This window comes from Pectinophora gossypiella, unplaced genomic scaffold (genome assembly GCF_024362695.1).
Source record: "Pectinophora gossypiella unplaced genomic scaffold, ilPecGoss1.1 Pgos_38, whole genome shotgun sequence".
NCBI lineage: Eukaryota > Metazoa > Arthropoda > Insecta > Lepidoptera > Gelechiidae > Pectinophora > Pectinophora gossypiella.
This window is the reverse complement of record NW_026063248.1, coordinates 716,461-722,726: the sequence shown is the minus strand read 5'-3', so window position 1 is coordinate 722,726 and position 6,266 is coordinate 716,461.

The following is a 6,266-nucleotide window of genomic DNA, read 5'->3' as shown; positions in this document are numbered from 1 at the left end:
TTAGCTGGAAACGATAATAATACTGTTCCACCAATAATGATGTAAGTACGTCACATTTAGACTGCGTTTCCACCAGTAACATGCTAGATGCTACGTTGCATACCCTAAAATCGGGTTCATTGTGCCGATCAGAATCAGACCCAATTATCTGATTGGTGGATATTAAACCTAGCAACGTAGCACATGTCAGATGAAAAAACAGCCTTACCGATGTGCTTGCATTAATATGAACTGATCACTCTCTACTGTTACAAAAAAATGCAAATATCATTTATCTATACTAATCTATACTAATCTATACTAATATTATAAAGCTGAAGAGTTTGTTTGTTTGTTTGTTTGTTTGAACGCGCTAATCTCCGAAACTACTGGTGCGATTTGAATAATTCTTTTTTTGTTGGATAGTCCATTTATCGAGGAAGGCTATAGGCTAAATAACATTACGCTATGACCAATAGGAGCAAAGACAGAGCGGTAAATGTGTAAAAAACGGGGAAAATTATTCATTTTTGAAGGCTTTCTTTGCGTGCGCTGCGAAAACGGTTCAAGATACACAAAAAATATGTATGAAAGAATTATTCCTCTATACATGATCTAAAAAAAAGTCCGCGACGGCATATGTCTATCTTTTAAGGTTTAGTCACAATGATCGTTTTTATGGTACCAAATTTGGTCGAAATAATTTGTATAAGTTGTATCAACATAATAATATTAATCTTTATTCAAATATAAATATAAATAATTATGTTGTTGGTTAAGAGTACTTCATCTATACTTATAATAAATCTGTAGAGAGGTCAATTCTGTACATTAAATATTTTTTCAAAATAACTATCAGGGGGTGATAAGTGGTCGATACTGATGCCAAAAATGCAATCAGTAAAATTTTTGTCTGTCTGTCTGTCTGTCTGTATGTTCCTTATAGAAACAAAAACTACTGGACGGATTTTAATGAAACTTGGTACAATTATTCTTCACACTCCTGGACAGGTTATAGTATACTTTTCATCACGCTACAATCAATAGGAGCAGAGTAGTGAAGGGAAATCCTTTTGTATGAAAAATCTAAACCACTCAAGTTAGACGTTTGAAATTTGGCATGCAGGTACCTTAGATACCGTAGAGGTACACTAAGAAAGGAATTCCCGAAATTCCCACGGGAACGGGAATTAGCGGGAAAATCCTTTTGTATGAAAAATCTAAACCACTCAAGTTAGACGTTTGAAATTTGGCATGCAGATACCTTAGATACCGTAGAGATGTACTAAGAAAGGAATTCCCGAAATTCCCACGGGAACGGCAATTAGCGGGAAAATCCTTTTGTATGAAAAATCTAAACCACTCAAGTTAGACGTTTGAAATTTGGCATGCAGGTACCATAGGTACCGTAGAGGTGCACTAAGAAAGGAATTCCCAAAATTCTCACGGGAACGGGAATTAACGGGAAAATCCTTTTGTTTGAAAAATCTAAACCATTCAAGTTAGATGTTTGAAATTTGGCTCGCAGGTACCTTAGATACCGTAGAGGTGCACTAAGAAAGGAATTCCCAAAATTCTCACGGGAACGGGAATTAGCGGGAAAATCCTTTTGTATGAAAAATCTAAACCATTCAAGTTAGACGTTTGAAATTTGTCATGCAGGTACCTTAAATACCGTAGAGGTACACTAACAAAAGAAATTCCCGAAATTCCCACGGGAACGGGAATTAGCGGGAAAATCCTTTTGTATGAAAAATCTAAACCACTCAAGTTAGACGTTTGAAATTTGGCATGCAGGTACCTTAGATGCCGTAGAGGTGTACTAAGAAAGGAATTCCCGGAATTCCCACGGAAACGGGAATTAGCGGGAAAATCCTTTTGTATGAAAAATCTAAACCACTCAAGTTAGACGTTTGAAATTTGGCATGCAGGTACCATAGGTACCGTAGAGGTGCACTAAGAAAGGAATTCCCGAAATTCCCACGGGAACGGGAATTAGCGGGAAAATCCTTTTGTATGAAAAATCTAAACCACTCAAGTTAGACGTTTGAAATTTGGCATGCAGGTACTTTAGTAAACTTAAAGCTTAGTTGCAACAGGATATTACAAAATTCCCACGGGAACGGTAGTTTGCGGGAAAAACATTTGTATGAAAAAATCAAATCTAAATAAAAGGAGAAACTGACTGACTCAGTGACTGACATATCAACGCATAGCCTGAACGGCTAAACGTAGGCATTTGAAATTTGGAAGGGACATAGCTTAGGTACCGTAGAGGTGCACTAAGAAAGGAATTCCCGGAATTCCCACGGAAACGGAAATTTGCGGGAAAATCCTTTTGTATGAAAAATCTAAACCGCTTAAGTTAGACGCTTGAAATTTGGCATGCAGGTACCTTAGTTAACTTAGACCTTAGTTGCAACAGGATATTGCAAAATTCCCACGGAAACGGGAGTTAGCGGGAAAAAAACATTTGTATGAAAAAATCGAAACCGCGTAAGATAGATGTTTTCAATTCAATTCAATTAAATTATTTATTGCATTCCATGTAGTACAATGGGGTGTTACATAGGCATAGGAACTAAAACATGGACCCTGTAGGGCACAGCAACGTTGAAGGGAAGAGAGGAAGTGTGTATTAAAATTAAAACTCAATGAACAATCAATTAAAAAAAATCAATTCAATCAATTGATTCAATCTAGCATGCATGCATACCTTAGTAAATATAAAGTTTATTTTTGGCTGTATTTTGAAAAATGGGAGTTATTAGGAAAAAAAAATTATGAAAAAATCTAAACTGCATAAGTATGCACTCCCACACACACAAAGATCTCTCTCTTATATAACACGCCACGCGGACGAAGTCGCGGGCAAAAGCTAGTCATCGTATAAGAAAATATCAAATTACGCGCGCGAGTGAAGTTGGTTCGTATTGTGATTAGTGCAAAAAGTGCCCGATAGGGAGCGCTGCGTACGCGATCGGATCGAATCGGTCTCTGGATTTATTCACTCAATCGATCACGCCGCCATTTTATTGGACAATTTGCGTCGTCATTTCGTTTTTACACTGTTTTGTAAATTTGTTTTACAATTATTGTTTAATATTATAAAAATAAAGTGCGTAACAATCAGGAACCATGACGGATATAAAAAGATTGGTCGCGGCCAGAGGGCAGGCAAAAGGTACGTTAACATCCATCTACAATTCCTTGTTTGATCCCAACAGAAAAGATTCCATAACCTTGGAAGAATTGGAAGTGAAACGTGAACGCGTTATTCAGGCATTTTCAAAGTATGAAAGCCTAAACATTGATATTATATCTTTGGTGGAATCAGACACGGAAAATTTCGATTTAATTGAAGAAAAATATTGTACCGTTTTAGCTGAGCTCAATAAGTTAATAAGCAAATTGCAACCCTCAGGCTCACGACCAGATCAACGCTCGATTTCGGGAGAAGGAGGTGGAAAATTCCAACGCCTTCCGCGCATAAATATACGTCAATTTGACGGAAATAATATCGGTGAGTACACACCATTCATAAATATGTTTATGTCAATCGTAAACGAAAATAGTGCACTAAGTGTGTGTGACAAGTTGTACTATCTTACAACTTTCTTATCAGGGGGGGCTTTAGACGTTATAAAACACCTCCCACTAACCTCAGAGAATTATTCTGTTGCTTTAAATTTATTAAAGGATCGTTATGACAATCAAGTCAAACTGATTTCTCATCATGTCAATGCCTTGTTGGATATTGATTCTATAAAGAAGCCTAGTGCTTCAGGGTTTCGTATGATTGCTAACCATGTGAAACAGCACTTAAGTGCATTAAAAAATTTAGGGCTACCTACTGAAAGTTGGGATGCCATTCTTATATGCATATTACAACGCAAGTTGGACTTTTACACCGTCAGAGCATTCTTTCTAGAACGAGAGAACAAAAAGAACATGCCTTCATTAGATTCCCTTTTATCATTTATAGAAAATAGAGCTGTAGCACTTGAGACTGCTGCGGGCCCCAGAGAGGAGCCACGTAAGAACTCAATGGCTGTGTGCGCTCAGGCAGTGTCTACAGTAAAGAAGCAGTCACCTTCAGCAAAATGTAAGTTCTGCAATAATAATTTTCACAAGCTGTACACTTGTGCCAAATTCAAAATGGCAAACTATGGTAGTCGAAGCACATTTGTCACCAAACATGGTCTGTGTCAAGTATGCCTTAATAAACACAATGGAAATTGTAAATTCAATTTTAAATGCAGTTTTTGCCAAGGTGACCACAACTCATTGCTTCATGCTGAAGGTACAAATTCATTGCCAGTGTCACCAACAAATCCTGGTACAGGTGAATCTAAAGTCAATTTATTTTGTAAGAATGGTGATGAACCCAAGGTATTATTACCTACAGCACAGGTCCTAGTAGAATGCCAAGATGGACGGCGCCCGGCCCGGGTACTGCGGCGCCTGCGGGTACACGCGGTGTGACGGCGGTGCGCGTTGTATCGGCCGCAGTGCTAAGTGTTTTTCGTGTGATAAGCGTGGACATTTAAAAAAGATGTGCCCGTACGGTTCACATAAAAAAGTGTACGAAATATGTGAGAATGAAGATGAGGAATTATTTTACATTTCAACGATTGATAATCAACCGCATATTGGACACAGTAAGTGGTATGAGTGCTTATACTTAGCTTCGTCAAACATGAAAATAAAATTTAAACTGGATACAGGATCAGACTTGAATGTATTATCTATGGCGAACTTTAATTTACTAGGTTTCACCGCTAATGATATCACTACAAATAACAACATTAAGGCTCAGTCGTTTTGTGGAAATTATATACCAATTTCTGGAACATGTATTATTCCATGGACGTATAAAACAAAAGTGTATCAATTAGAGTTCGTTATAACAAAAACAGGCTGTCAAAGTATATTAGGAAAAAACGCATGTGAACAATTAGGCTTAGTTCAAAGAATATTATCACTAACAATTGATGGTTATGCAGACTTGTTTCATGGTCTTGGAAGAATTCCAGGAAAATATAAAATAGTTTTAGAAAAAGATGCGAGTCCCACTGTTTGCCCAGTCAGAAAAATACCCATAGGAGTAAGAGATAAACTAAAATGTGCATTAAATCAAATGATCGATTTAGGAGTAATTAGGAAGGTCACGCACCCAACCCCATGGGTGAATGCAATCGTAATAGCTGCGAAAAAAAACGGCGATATACGTGTGTGTCTCGACCCGCGGCCGCTCAACCGAGTGATCCGGCGCGAGCACTACCCGTTGCCGACGCTAACGGAGATCACCGTGCAGCTACAGGGGGCGCGCTTCTTCAGCAAGCTTGACGCCAAGTCGGGATTCTGGATGATCGAGATCGACGATCAAAGCGCTGACCTATGTACGTTCGGCACGCCATTTGGCAGGTACCAGTTCTTAAGACTCCCATACGGTATAAATTCAGCATCAGAAGTATTTCACGCCAAGGTCCGCCAACTGCTCGAAGATCTCGAAGGTGTGGATTCATTCGTCGATGACATCATAGTGTGGGGAAAAACAGTGGAGGAGCACGACAAAAGACTTAAAAACTTGCTAGATAGGGCTCGGCAGGTGGGTATAAGATTTAATAAAGATAAATGTGAGTTTTGCGTTGAACAGGTTACATATCTGGGTCACACATTCAGTGCCCGAGGCATGCAGATAGATGAAACGAAATTGAAGGCGATCGAAAAAATGCCACCCCCGAGTGATCGAGCGTCTCTCGAACGGTTTTTAGGAATGGTAAACTACTTGTCAAAGTTCATACCGCATTACTCAGAGACAGTAGAACCACTTCGGGCTCTGCTCAGGAAGAACGTGGAATGGACCTGGGACTCGACGCACGACAAGGTGGTATCGGAATTGAAGACCACGCTATGTGGTGCGCCGGTGCTGGCGCTGTACTCGGTGCGCGAGCCCGTGCTGCTGTCGGTGGATGCCAGTGCGGGAGCGCTGGGAGCCGTGCTGCTGCAGGCCGGTCGCCCGGTGGAGTTCGCGTCACTCACGCTCACTGACACGCAGCGCAGGTATGCGCAAATCGAGAAGGAGATGCTGGCCATCGTGTTCGCCCTCGAGCGTTTCCACCAATATATTTTCGGTCGAAACGACGTCACCGTAGAGAGCGACCACAAGCCCCTCGAGGCCCTATTTAAAAAATCACTCCACGCGGTACCTGCTCGCTTGCAAAGAATGATGTTGAGAACGCAGAGGTATCAATTTAATGTCATCTACAAGCCCGGTAAGTACA